Here is a 15,162-nt window from a genome sequence, read left to right on the forward strand (position 1 = left end):
GAGAAAGGAGTCTCAGTTGTGGAAATGCCTTCATGAGATCCAGCTGTAAGGCATTTCCTCAACTAGTGATCAAGCGGGGAGGGCCCAGTCCATTGTGGTGGTGCAGTCCCTGGGCTGGTATATTGGGTTCTATAAAAAAGCAAACTGAGCAAACCAGGGGGAGCAAGCCAGTAACAAACATCCCTCCATGGCCTCTGCATCAGCTCCTGCTGCCTGACCTGTGTGAGTTCCAGTCCTGACTTCCTTTGGTGATGAACAGCAATGTGGAAGTGTAAGCTGAAGAAACCCTTTCCTCCCCAACCTGCTTCCTGGTCATGATGTTTGCGCAGGAATAGAAACCCTGACTAAGACAGCTACTCTCCTGGTTAGGGTTTTGTTTGTTTTTGTCAGTTTGACACAAGTTAGGGAACCTCAATTGCCTTCATCAGATTGGCCGGTGGGACATTTTTAAAATTGCCGACTGAGGTGGGAGTGCCCAGCACGTTGTGGGCAGTGCCACTCCAGAGACAGTGGTCCTGGGATACAGGGGAAAGCAAGCTCAGTGAGCCTTGGGGACAAGCCAGTAAACTGCATTCCTTTGTGGCTTCTGTTTCAGTTCCTGCCTCCACTTCTACCCTGACTTCCCTCTGTAATGGAGTGTTTTGAGAAGAAATAAACCCTTTCCTCCCCAAGTTGCTTTCAGTCACGGTGTTTTATCGCAGCCACAGAAACAAAAAAGCAAACAAGGACAGCCACAGAGTTACTTCAAGGCCAGCCTGAGCTAAGACCCTGTTTGTGAAGGTCAATCTTGATAGCCACCTTGATGGAATCACTACAGAGACCAGTCTCCAGGCCTGTCTAAATTGGGCTAATCAAGAAAGGAAACCCATTCCAACTTCTGGGCAGCACCATTCTGTGGTCTGAAAAAAGAGGGTAGAGTGAGCTGAGCTCCTGCTTTCATTGTTCTGTTTTCTGAGTGTGGGAGCAATGTGACCAGCAGCCCCCATCTGCCTCCTGTCACAATGGACAGTTCCACTCCTGGAACTGTGAGCCAAAAACAAAAAACAAAAACAAAAACAACAACAAAAAAACCCAAACAACCCTTTTTCTCTTAAGTTGGTTTTGTCAGAAACTCTGTCCCAGTAATAGCTGTCCACTGCTGGAGTGATGGCTCATCAGCCTAAAGTTCTTGCTGGGTGTAAGCCCCAGCGCCCACATGGTGGACAAGAGAGCTGACTCCTGCAAGTTGCCCTCTGACCTCCACAAGCAGGCCATGGCATAGAAATGCTCCCATTTCTAACACACAGTAACGTTATGATTTTTTTTCCTCTTCTTCACTTTGGTCCATGTTAGCAGTGCACATCTGTGCTCACGTGACCTGCACTGGCCTATGAAGTATGCTCAGAGGTGACCAATGACCCTTTGGGACAGCAGCTTTAAGAGTCACTGCCCAGTTTCTATGGCTATTCAGCTTGCATCTCTAAAACCCGGTATTTGGGTGGAGCCTCGAGTAGCTGGGGTGTCAAATGAGCATCTGTTTCTCTGGAAGCAGAGGACAGGGAGTATGGGCCAGGAGTCTTGCAGCGTGGGGTTGGTAGCACAGCTTGTCTGCATGCTTCCTGCTGTGCAGATCTGAGTGTCTTAGAAGCAGCGTCCTGCTGAAGTAAACACAAAGAGCCCTGAAAGATGCAGCTCTCGTTTGGAGGTTCCGTGATGGCACTGAGGAAATAGGAGCCGGAATGATCGGGACGATGATCCAGAGTGCCCTGGGGATGCATGCATCAAAACTCTCCCTGGAATTCTTTGGTGGCAACAGTGGTGGCAAAGGGATCTGAAGGTGGGTCAGAAGCTGTGTGGGTTGCTTGAGCTTGGAAATGAAGAGGCCAAGGGTGGGTCAGCCTGATGTGGAAGGATGAGGCTTGTATCATTGGAGATCTTCCACTCTCAGCCAGAAAGTGATGTCATGGGCCAGGGAGAGGCTCAGCAGATAAAGGGACTTGCTGCCAGGGCCAGTAAGCAATGGCCAAGCTCTGGGACCCATATGGTGGAAGGAAAGAACTTATTCTCCACAAGTTGTCCTCTGACCTCCACACACAGCACATGTGCACACGTGCACGCACGGACACACACCCACAGACAAATATAATTTTAAAAGCCAAAGCTCACACAAGCTGATGACAGGTTCAAGGCAGAAGGAGAACCCAGAAATCATGAAATGGTACTTAGTTACAAAAGTGTAAAAAGACCAATGATTGTCAAATACCTGGTTACAGACTCCAGGGAGCTCTAAGATTTTTCGGGTTACCTGAAATGTCACATGGTTTTTTGTAAGACATCAAAGACATTATTTCTCCAGCCCCCTTCTTGCTGTGTGTAGGTACAAAGGTTGGGAATACAGCTGATGACAGTTGGTGATCACTGACAATGTCCCCACCACGATCCCAGTTTACTTAAAGATGTCCCACAGAGGCAGTACAAATAATCCAGTTTTCAAAACTAACCATCACTGGGTGGGGTGCTGCACACCTTTAATCCCAGCACTTGCAGGGGCAGGGGCAGGGGCAGGGGAAGGCATATCTCTGTGAGTTCAAGACAAGCCTGGTCTACAGAGTGAGTTCTAGTACAGCCAGGGCTATGTAGAGAGACCCTGTCTCAAATCTCCTTCTCCTCCACATTTGACCCTCAGTTAAATGGTTGTTAAATATTTTGACCTGTTGTGACAACATAGCAGAAAACCATCAACAATTCAGTGTGTGTGTGTGTGTGTGTGTGTGTGTGTGAGAGAGAGAGAGAGAGAGAGAGAGAGAGAGAGAGAGAGAGAGAGAGAGAGAGTGTCAAGTAGTCCAGCAGGCTGGCCTGAAACTTGCTACTTATCCAAGGATGACTTGAAACTCTTTGATTCCCCCTGACTCCATCCATTGGATGCTGGGGTTGCCTGCCCTGTGGAGTAGTTTGAATGAAAATGGCCTGCACAAGTTCATAGGTTTGAATACTTGGCCCTTATCTGGTGAAACTATTAGGGAATGATTCAGAGGCATGGCCTTTGCAGGAGGGTGTGTCACTGGGCAGATTTTAGGGGTTCAAACCCATGTCATTCCCAGGGCTTGCTCTGCTTCTTGTGTGCTGATTGGATGTGAGCTCTCAGCTGTTCCCGCCGCCACGCCTTTGCTCTGCCATCATGGACTCCAGCCCTCTGAAACTGTAAGCGCAATTCAACGATTTCTTTTATAAGTAATCTTGCTCATAATGTTTCATCCGTAGCAATAGAAACCCTAACTAAGATGCCTGGTTTACGAGGTGCTGAGAATCAAACCCAGGGCTTCGCGCATGGTAGGCAATGTCCCCAGCCCACACCCATCCGTTCTGCCACACACAAGGCTGTCACAGTTGTCTCCTGAAGAATGAGAGCCTCATATGGACGGTTGGACTATGGGCTAAGCCAGACATTTTGTTCTTTTATAGAATACTGGTTTACTGGAAAGGCAAAGATAGTTAATCTGAGTTGGATGTTTTGTCGGATACCATCTTGAACATAAATTCGGTGAGCCAATACTCCAAAGAAAATAACCGACAACAATTGTGCCAACTACAAAACTCAGTATTTCAAGGGCAAATTAGGATTCAGGGGAACTTTACATTTGCCACTGTGAGACCGATAGCTTCCCAATACTTTGTGATAGGTTGTGGTATCAAGGAAGTTTTTTAAAAAAATATTCTGCAATGAAACATGTCAACATTTGGAAGGTCTACACAACTTGGTAAACCAATATCTTCCAAATGATCAATATGTGAAGTTTGGAAATCACAAACAGGCAAAGATCCATGTAAAGTGTGAAGTTGACAAACAGATTTTAATGTAAATGTTTGGAAAGCACTTCTCACCAGACTCCATGTTACGGCTAATGTCTGAGATCCGCTCTTGTTGAGCTTTGGCACACAAAGGGTATCCATAATCATCTTTAAAGGCTTTTAAACTAGGGCTCATCAGGGAAAGTGCTTGCCTTGCAATCATAAGGACCTGGGTTCAAATCTCTAGTACATATGAATGCCATATGTTGGCTGATGGAGGTGGTTAGCTAGATTAGACTGGCCAGAGGGCTGAGCTAAAATAGTGAACTCCAGGGTCAGAGAGAGATCCTGTCTCAAAAAAAAAATGGAGAGAGATAAGAAAAATCGTTTAACATTGACTCTGACCTCTACACATGAGCACATGCACAGGTAAATACACCTACATATACGTGTATGCAACACACACACACACACACACACACACACACACACACAAATTAAAAAAATAAAATAGGGTAGTGGTGCTGCAGGCCTTTAATCCTAGCACTCAGGAGGCAGAGGCAGGCAGATCTGAGTTTGAAGTCAGCCTGGTCTGCAGAGTGAGTTCCAGGAAAGCCAGGGCCTCACAGAGAAACCCTGTCTCAAAACAAAATGAACAAACTAAAATAAAATAATGTCCTTGTGTAGGCTTAGACTTTTCAAGACCTTATATAGGGCTCTTAAATGATTCAACCTCCCTTCTAGCCCTCACCAAAGGCAGGGGAGAAAGAAAGTTAATAGGAACAGGGGTTTGTGGACCTGTTTAGTTTGGGGCAATTCCACTCTCAGCTGTCTGGATACCAGCAGTCCAGTCCAATAGCAAACACCAGGCACAGATCAGTAGTGGTGGCTCGATCCAGCAGAAACTGCAAGGCCCTGATGAAGTCAGCAGAAGTGGCAAGAATCAGCAGGAATACCATGAGACACTCCTTGACACATTTCTCTCTACAAAGTGAAGACCAGCAAAGACCAGCAAAGACCAACAAGTTGTTGCTTGGCTAGTGAAGACCAGCGAAGACCATGGAAGGCCAGGGAAGCATTGCTCGGCATTCAATGCAAGAGCATCCTCTCACTGTTTATGAGGTTCCATTTATACTCTTCCCAAAGATCATAAACCCCCTTTCAAGCGTCTGCTCAAGCAAAATTCCACATGCCTTCTCATAAGACAGCTTCCATAAGAATATCATACAACATAACTGAGTCTCCAAAGAATCCAGAAATTTCTACTTCATTCCTGAGGATGCAGCTCTGTGTTCCAGTGTTTCATGTATGCAACACCCTGGGATCAAGCCTCAGCACCAAAAAAAAAAAAAAAAAAAAAAAAAGCAAAGCTCCTCCCCCTCTCCCCAATTACTTACCTATGTGAAGCCTGAGTTTCTTACTATACACAGCAAGCACAGTAGATTGACTCCCCAAGCAGGCAGTCAGGTTTAGCTCTCTGCTATTAAAGCCACATTTCAAAGAAGTTTCCAAAACTACGAAAGAATGTCATTCTTTTCAGTAATTTTATTTCACTTGGGAAACCCAGTTGCTCTTCTAAAAATATGTTATAGGGGTCCGGAGATGGCTGAGCACTTGGGAACACCGGCTGCTCTTCCAGGGGCCCTGGGTTCAATTCCTCCAACTCAGAGGGTGGCCCACAACTGTCTATAACTCCAGTTCCAGGGATTGGAATCCTCTTCTTGCCTCTGTGGGTGGTGCATGAACATGATACGCATGTGTGTATGCAGGTAAAACATTCACACACATAAAATAAAAACTACCGCTAGTAAGTTACAGATGGCCATCAACTCCTGGTGGTCTGACAGAAGATAGTTTGACCTTATGGAGGCACCATAGAAACTGTACTTCAAGCTTTGAATTTTGGTCTTTGTTTGGGCTATGGAGGTCAAGCTCTCTTGCCCTGCTGGCTAGCAGCTGCTCACCACAACTCTCAGTCAGTTGTGGGCAAACAGGGAAACATGTACACTCAACAGTTGCTGGCAGTCTTGGGATAGAGTAAATTACTGAGATGTTCCACACTTTCAGGATTTGCTCAAGATCATGCTGTCCACATCATCAAGCTGGAAGCCTGCTCACTTGGAAGCAACAAGGAGCCCAGGCTGTTGGAACGATAGCTAACCCACTCACGAGGGGACTTAGAACCCTGTCCAGAGCACGAAGAAAGAGCTGACTTCTAGACTATTCATGAGCCTGGGACTTTTCTCTCTCCAGGTACAGGTTCATCATTTAGAGAGATCCAAAGGCTGGGCTTTATCAAGGAAGCTTGTGTGGGCAAATCAGCTGGGACAATTTGGAGCCTTCGCAGAGTGAAAGGAAGAGAAACTTACAGCCCCAGATTTTAGCAGTGGACAGCAGTAAACACCCAGGACCTGTCAAGGGAACCTCCACACTCCACTCCCCCACCATGCACACACACACACACACACACACACACACACACACACACACATTGCCTAATGAAATCAAATATACTCTGAAGAAAATAAATTATGATTTATTTGTTAACTTCTAAAATTAATGGTGTTGCTTGTATACAATAATGAGTTTTGTCGGGGTGTTTTTAGACATGCAAATAATGTATTTTGATCCATTCACTGTCACCTCTGTTGTCCCCTTCCACCCTGTTGATCTCTTCTTCCTAACTGGTCCCTTCCTTCTTTCCTTCCTCCCTTCCTTCCTCCTTCCTTCTTCCTTCCTCCCTTCCTTCCTCCTTCCTTCCTTCTTCTATATTATGTACACTATGGACACAACACTATGTACACTGTGTGCACTGTGTACACCATATGATGTACACTGTATTATGTATACTATGTATATTACTCTACATACACTACACTCTTCTTCCCGTACCAGATAGCTGATACCCAATACTAAGTTCTAAACATGTGCTCTATAGCTGGTCCCAAACTTTTTTGGACAAAATCAGAAGATAAATATTTTAGGCTTTGCCACCACATATGGTTATGAGCAGCTACTCAACTTTCCTGTTGATAGCTTCAAAGGTATACTGCCGTTAGGTAGACAGCTGTTTCCTCCCTCGATAAAACTTGAGTTGCATAGGCAAGCAGTGTGTCTACAGGTTAGAGTAGATCAACCTATGTCAGAAGGCCTAACAGTCAGAATTTGTTGTGCTATTCAAAATAAGGGCAGTCCCCATCACTCTCATCACACCCTCGACTTCTCCTGTAAGTGGCCACTCGGGCTAAGAGAATTCAGAGCCATACCAAGGGAATTGTGGGAAATGTAGTTCTTGGTTTGTTCTCTTTGAGAGGGAAGACGCTGTGCTAGGCTGATAACAGATAAGGCTTCAGACTCGCTCGTTGTTCTTGGATTTAAACAGTAGATTAGGCTTGCCTGTGTGCAACACAAGATCCATCCTAAAGGCTCTTGACTGAGGTCACTCCGGTCTCTGCTGACATGTGGGTTGGGTTGACATTCCATAGTGTCTGAAGCTCAGGCTTTTTTAAATTTTGATATTCTACCATCCGTGGCTTTTCTGCCTGTGCCATTTAGCGGTTCAGTGGCTGCATATCACCACCAACAAGGGGTCTTCGTCACTGTGCTGCTGCTGTGAAGAGACACCATGACCAAGGCAACTATTTTAAGAGAAGGCATTTAGCTGGGGGCTGGCTAACAGCTTCAGAGGTTTAGTCCATTATCATCATGACAAGGAGGGAGCATGGCAGCGTGCAGGCAGGTGCTGGAGCAGTAGCTGGGAGCTACATCCTGATCCCTAAGTGGGGGTGGGGAAGGGAAGAGAGAGAGAGAGAGAGAGAGAGAGAGAGAGAGAGAGAGAGAGAGAGAGAGAGAAATGGACTCTAGGCTTGGCATGGGTTTTTAAAACCTCAAAGTTAGGGCTGGAGAGATAGCTTAGCAGTTAAGAGCACTGACTGCGGGGTTGGGGATTTAGCTCAGTGGTAGAGCGCTTGCCTAGGAAGCGCAAGGCCCTGGGTTCGGTCCCCAGCTCCGAAAAAAAGAACCAAAAAAAAAAAGAGCACTGACTTCTCTTCCAGAGGTCCTGAGTTCAATTCCCAGCAACCACATGGTGGTCCAACCATCTGTAATGAGATCTGATGGTGTGTCTGAAGACAGCTACCATGTACTTATATATAATAAATAAACCTTTAAAAAAATTAAAAAAAAACAAACCTCAAAGCCACACCTTTCAAACAATGCCACTCCCTGATGACTAAGTATTAAAATATATGAGCCTATGAGGGTCATTCTCATTTAAACCGCCACACAAGGATAATGGCAGAAAGACTTCCTCTAGATGGTACAGAAAGTCCTGAGCTCTTCTGTTTATGTGCCATTGGTTTATTGGACTTTATAATTTGGAATTTTGTCATGTGAAAATTCCGTATGAGTCGGCCTGAAGGAACAATATCTAACTGTAGACCCTCAATAAAGACAGTCTCGTGTGTTTCACAATCCTGAGTGTTCTAACTTCGGGCCAACGCAAGTGAGAGCCAGGAGTGGTAGCTCGTGCCTATAACCCAGCACTCAGAAGGTGGAGGAAGGAACACAGGGAGTTTGTGAGCGTCCTAGGCTACCTGCTTCGAAAAACAGAACAAGAAGATTATGGCGTGAGATGCACTCCATGATACCCCGACGTGCAGGCACGGCTTGCCAAGGAGCACAGACATGGCTGCAGAAGCATCATAGTCAAGGGCAGAGCTACCAAGAAGTAATCTGTAATCAAAGCAAGAATGAGCCGGCATGAAAGGCCAACACGAGTGGCCTCTGGCATACTGAGGCTGATTGACAGCCTGGGTTAAAAGCACATCCAGTTGTTGCTGGCAGTGTTCCCAGCCCAAGTCAAAGTCATGCCACCTAGAGGGCTGAGCTAGTGTAGGTCAAGGAACCTGAGTCACACAAGAGGCTCAGGAGCCAACACGCTGGACTTAGATGACAGTCCTTCAGGCCACGTTCCAGATCATGTATGAGTCTTCCCAGCCAAAGTGCAGAGACACAAAACCCGCCCTTCCTGAGCACACAATATTCTTCTGATCAAACATTCAGTAACACTGTAAAGGCCAATCTCCGAGACTCCTGCATACAGGAGTCTGGAGGCCAAGTTATGTGAGAATTGCAGTAAACACTGTGCTCTTGGCTTTCAGATTCATACAAAATTCTTCTAGAACAAATTTCTGAAATTTTGCGGTGTCACTGCAGCCTGGTTCTGACAACCAAATGACTGCCACCCGATTGATTTCTTTGGGGCTAAGTTCTCATTATTATATATTGCAAGTCCAGCTTCTAGAATACAGAAGGCATGAAATTTTATAGCGTAACTAAAATCCAAACCAAAAGTCACAGGACATTACAGACCAGTGTTTAGCCTCTTTCAAAATCCTTTCAAAACACTGACCCTGTGCTAATAGAGCCTAATGCTGAGGACAGGTTTCCTAACCCTACAACAGACTAAAGCTACTTGAGTTCAGGAATTCCATGTGATTCCTGGAGATGACATTCCTAGACTGTGTCTCCCACGTCCCCCAGCCGGGCTGGTGATGGAAATCGACTGTGCGTAATGTTCAAGGAACACTCCTCTGAGCTGAAAAGATGCAGTTGAAAGCAATGGGTGCCCTTCCAAAGGACCCAGGTTTGATTGCCAGCACCCACATGACAGCTCACAATGATCTATTACTCCACTCCTAGAAAATCCAATGCCCTTTTCTGGTTTTCACAAACACCAGGCATGCATGGGACACACACACACACACACACACACACACACACACACACACACACACGAGCGCACGCAAAACTGTCATGCCATAAAATTTAAATTAAGTTTAAAAAGCATTCCTCCAGTTGAGACCAGCCCTCCCTCAACTGCTAACACATTCTAAAAGTGCTCACATATTTATGAACAGCAAGAAGACCGGAGAGAGCAGTGGTCTTTTCTGCCTATGAAAGAGTAATAATAAATATTTATATTTAGAACATTTTGTGCTTACTAGTAATTGATTTCTTGTCATTTAATCCCCCAGAAAACTTACAGTTGGATTACCATCATAATGAATGACATTAATAATTACTATTAAAGTTTTCATTTTAGAATAGAAAAATCCAGTCCCAGAAATATAGCTGGTTGTTGATTTCAGGGCTACAGGGAGTTGCCCCAGTCATGGGGCAGGACATGGGGAAAGGTGTTCTGTTTGGGGTCAAAACTACTGAATTCCGACTAGGGAATAACCTAAGAAGTCAGCTGTGGAAACGTGCAGTGGGTGAAAGGTGACAAACCAAGACAATTTGAAGGTGTGACCCAAAGTAAGATTCCTTTTGGATCTTCGCTGAGTCATAAGCCACGTGTGCTAGCTAGATTTGTGTCATCCTGAGCAAGCTAGAGTCCTGTTAGAAGAGGGAAGCCCAAGTGAGAAAATACCCCCACTAGACTGTTCTGTGGGCAAGCCTGGGGTGCATTTCCTCAATTGATGATGGATGTGGGAGGGCCCTGGTCTGGTGGTCCTGGTTACTGTAAAAATTCAAGCTGAGGAAGCCAAGGGAAGCAAGTCAATAAGCAGCAGTCCTCCATGGCTTCTGTTCTGGTTCTGCCCCAGCTTCCCTCCATGATGGACTATAAGCCAGAAGAAATAAACCCTTTCCTCCTTGTGGTGGTTTGAATGAGGATGACACCCATTGACTCATATGTTTATTTGGATATTTGCCTCCCAGTTGGTGGACTCTTTAGGAAGGATTAGAAGGTGTGGCCTCATGAAGGAGATGTGTCATTGGGGGTGGGCTTTGAGGTTTCAAATGCCCAAGTCAGGCCAAGTCTCTCTCTCTCTGCCTCCTGTCTGTGGATCAGGTCTGCTTGGTACCCTGTTTGTTTCCCACCATGATGATCATGGACCAACCAACAAACTGTAAGCAAGCGTCCAATCAAATGCTTTGCTCTGTAGACTGCTCTGTTCACGGTGTTTCTTCACAGCAATAGAACAGTAACTAAGACATTCCCCAGGTTGCTTTGGTCATAGTGTTTTATCATAGCAATAGAAACCTTGACTAAGACACCACACATATTGTATTAGTTACGTTTCTTGTTCCTCTGACAAAATACCTCAGAAAAAGAGTTTATCTTTTCTCACAGTTTATGGGGATACAGTCCACCATGGTGGAGGCAGGAGGTGGCCATTGCATTGTGTGAACAGCTACAAAGCAGAAAAAGATGAGTCTTGGTGCTTTGCTCATGTCTTCTTTTCTTATTCAGTCTAGAACATCAGCCCATGGATTGGTGCTGCTTGCGCTCAGAGCAAGTCTTTTGTCTTTATTAAATGGAAATGCCCTCCTAGATATACCAACTGCCATGTTTTCATGGTGATTCTAAATTCAGCCGAGTTAATGATGAAATCAACTACCACACATGCAGGCCGAAACTTCATGATGCAAGGTAAATAACAGCAGTGGATTTTTTTAAGCTCTAAATAAGTTTTACTAGTGTACGCTCATGCGCGTGTGTGTGTGTGTGTGTGTGTGTGTGTGTGTGTGTGTGCACATGTTTTGTGTACATGAGTGAAAGGGCATTCATCACACATGTGTTAACTCACAGAAATATTACATAATACATCATACACACATACAGAAGAACAAGTAAATACATATTTTAGAATAAAATGAAATGGATTTTATAAATATGATTAATATTTATTTATTAAGGACTTAAAGGAAAATGTGAGCACAATGAAGAAAACTCACATGGGCTTCTACAAATAACAACGGAGTCTGTGAAATTTAAAATCCACAAGGAGTTAAGAGAACAGAGTGTACAGCAGCAGTATTGAAGATTCAGCACTGGCCCCTTTCTACACTGAAGTACACGGAAAGGCTGAACAACAGGCAAATGCAACCACTTTAACCCAGGGGACAACAGTATCCTGACTGACACACATGAAGCTACAGTTTCAAAGGAGGGCAGAAGAAAATGTGTAGAGAAAGACTGGGAAAATGTTCCAAATTTGATGGAAAAGAAACCCACAGACCCAAGAACATCAATGAATTCCAAGCAGAAAAAAAAAAAATCAGACAGCCATCGTGCTCCAATTGTTTTTTTTAAATCACTGATAAATTATTAAAAGCAGTAGAAGAAAAAACCCACAATCCAGATTATAAAACACACACACACACACACACACATACACAGGCACACACAAACCCATAGATCTCTGTCCCAGCCATGCACATTAGGAATGAATAAAAGACAACTTTAAAATAGAAAAAAGTCAAATTAGAATTCTGTAGTCAGTGCAACGTCCTCCAAATACAAGCCAAAGAAAGACTTTTGCAGACAAACACAGCTGATAGAATTCAATCTTGGCAGAGCTACACTATAAGAAAGACTGAAGGAAATGATCCTGGCAGGAAAAAACGACACAAGAGGGAAACATGGATCCATCAAAAGGAGTAACAAGGGCTGAAAATAGTAACATGTCGGTAAACATATGTTTCTATCTTGTCAGCTACTTAAAAAATAATTGAATCAAGGCTAGCAGAATGGAGGAGGGGACAAAAGTACAGTGTTCTCTGATCATCCAGCTCTGAAGCAGTGACAATAACAGCTTCACGACGTAGGCAGTGCAAATAGGAAACAAGCAAGACGGAAGAGTCAGGCCTCAGATTACATTAATTATAAGTGGTCCAATTTCCAATTTAAAAGCCAGAGATTGTCAGATGAAAGAAGGCAGATTCAACTACCTGCTACTCACAAGAAATACAAATACAAAGATGGAAGGAAATATTCTATGTTAAAAAAAATAACCAGAAGAGAACTGGTGAGCTGGTATAAATATGAAAAAAAATCTAGAGAAAGAAGAAATCAAAATAAATATTTAATGATAAACATATGGCATAAAAGTTCTAAATGTGGACCACGCTTGGTGGCAAAAACCTCCAATCCCAGCAATCATGAGGCAGAGGCAGGTAGGTTTCTGTGAGTTTGAGGCCAGCCTGGTCTACATAGAGAGTTCCAGGCCAACCAGGGCTATACAATGAGATCCTGTTTCAAAATACTTTTCTAAATATGTATATTCTTCCTAATAATCATTTCAGGAGTCGTGAAGAAAAATGATAAAACTGCATGGATACAGAGAGGTCCACAGTTACTGCAGGGGGTGGGGGTGGGGTGTCTCAGTAATCCTTTCAACTAGGGTAAGAAGTTGGTACCTTAGGAAGAATAAAGAAGGTGTGAGTGACCCAGTTTGGGAGCTTTGGTTCACTGACATTTGTTGAATATCCTTTCTCAGCAAGAGCACACCATTACACACACACACACACACACACACACACTCACACATACACTCACACATGTACTCACATACACACACACAGAGCACATATCAAGATGACCACTTTCTACACCACAGAAAGGATCAATGCATTTTGAAGACTTGAACATGGAGTGGTTTTGACCAAAATAAACTTAAGCGGTTAGTTAAAAGCAGAGACATAGTTCCCTCCCAATATACGGCAACAAAATATTACTCTTCAAAATAATACCTGACTCAAAAAATAAATCACAAGACGCTAAACTTCCAGAAGTCAAGAGTCTCCCAGAGAGGCTACGTCAGGGAAAAATGACTGATGAGCTCGAGGTTAGACAGGCTAACTGCTGCTGCTTTTTTTTTTTTTTAAAGATTTATTCATTTATTATATATAAGTACGCTGTAGCCGTCTTCAGACACACCAGAAGAGGGCATCAGATCCCATTACAGATGGTTGTGAGCCACCATGTGGCTGCTGGGAATTGGACTCAGGACCTGTGGAAGAGCAGGCAGTGCTCTTAACCACTGAGCCATCTCTCCAGCCCTGCTGCAGCTTTTTAAATTTGCCTTAGATAATAGTTTTTAAAATGTATTGATATTGATATTAGTGTGTGTGTGTGTGTGCACAAAAACGTATATTCACCAATCCTTACAAACTATAAAAGAGTAACCGGACTCTGACAATGAGTAACCTTTTTAAAACTCTAGTTCTACAGAACAATATTTTAAGGACTACTCAGCAGGTAAACGCAGCCTATCCAGGAACGCAATGCTCCAATTTCAACAAGCACATTTAGCTCCGTGGGAGCCCGCTAGCGGAGGTCAGAGGGCAGCTTCTGAGACTCGGCTATCTTTTTCCACTGTGGGTTCCAGGGATTAAATCCAGGTTGTCAAGCTTCCACAGAAGTGCTTTTCTCTGCTGATCCCCTGCATGGGCTTTTTGGGAACCCTGCTGCTAAGGTTGAAGTCTGATGTTACTAGAAAGCCCTGCGCTCCATGCAAGATGGTGAACTCCCTTTGACAGCGGGGCTTCCTCTTCTCTAGGGATCCTGGGTCCCATGTGGACTACCTGGGATCCCTGGATTGCCTCCCCATGCTAATGAGGCATCTCAGTAGCCTTAGCTTTCAGCCAATGGCCGTTGCCCACCCCTGAATATTCTCACCCCTTCCCCCAAACTAAATAACCCTTGGTTCACACTGAATAACGTGTATGTATGTACGCCCACCACAAATAAAAATACATGCGCAAGCTAAGATTGTCTGGAGAGCTATTTCATTGAAGATCTTCGGAGAAGGCCTTCACCAAAAAGATCTATAACACTAAGATCCTCAAAGAAGGCCCTCTCTCCCTCTCTCTTCCTGACCCCAGGGCACTTGCTCCCAGACAATCAGATCCTGCCTGATCCTGACTCTGCTTCATCCTTCCAGCCCGGCCTGCAGGGGAATCTGGATGCCCTGAGAGGGAGAAAATGGAGGACCTGGAACACGGCCACCGGTTTCATTTGATTATTTTAGCACAGTGTCTCTTGTAACCAGGCTAGCCTTGAACCCGTTACATAGCCAAGGATAACCTTAAACCCCTGGTGCTCCTGTCTTCACCACCTAAGTGCTGAGATTACAAGAACACTCCACCATCCCCTGACCTCCTAGCTTTTAAAGGAAGTAATTGCGGCTGGGGATTTAGCTCAGTGGTAGAGCGCTTACCTAGGAAGCGCAAGGCCCTGGGTTCGGTCCCCAGCTCCAAAAAAAAGAACCAAAAAATAAATAAATAAATAAAGGAAGTAATTGCATGAGTTTATGAAGGGATAATGTCATTGTCTATGACTTGTTATTTCTGTTTAGAGTTTGGTAAAGTTTGATGAAATAAAAATTGAAACTGAAATTGAAAACTCTAGTATGCCACATTTGTTTTTAGAAAGTGGATTCATAATTTAAGTTTTCACCCAAATGAATCACTAGTTGTACTGGCTGGTTCTGTGTGTCAACTTGACACAAACTGAAGTTATCACAGAGAAAGGAGCCTCCCTTGAAGAAATGCCTCCATGAGACCCAGCTGTAAGGCATTTTCTCAACTAGTGATCACGGTGTG

The 15,162-nt window shown here is 44.4% G+C and overlaps 1 long non-coding RNA gene across 2 annotated transcripts; it reads left to right on the plus strand.

The window, feature by feature from the left end:
- The first annotated feature begins 1,440 nt into the window (after window positions 1-1,440).
- LOC148004194 (uncharacterized) lies at window positions 1,441-14,960 on the plus strand. Of its 2 annotated transcripts, none has more exons than XR_015627763.1 (5): window positions 1,441-1,816; window positions 3,081-3,180; window positions 11,027-11,206; window positions 11,473-14,735; window positions 14,856-14,960. It is a non-coding gene; the product is annotated as an uncharacterized LOC148004194 (long non-coding RNA). The 2 variants fall into 2 exon arrangements; XR_015627764.1 differs by having other exon boundaries at window positions 1,531-1,816; window positions 14,443-14,735; window positions 14,852-14,960.
- The last annotated feature ends 202 nt before the right edge of the window (window positions 14,961-15,162 follow it).

Source organism: Rattus norvegicus, chromosome 8 (genome assembly GCF_021556685.1).
Source record: "Rattus norvegicus strain SHRSP/BbbUtx chromosome 8, alternate assembly SHRSP_T2T, whole genome shotgun sequence".
In the NCBI taxonomy this organism is placed as follows: Eukaryota; Metazoa; Chordata; class Mammalia; order Rodentia; family Muridae; genus Rattus; species Rattus norvegicus.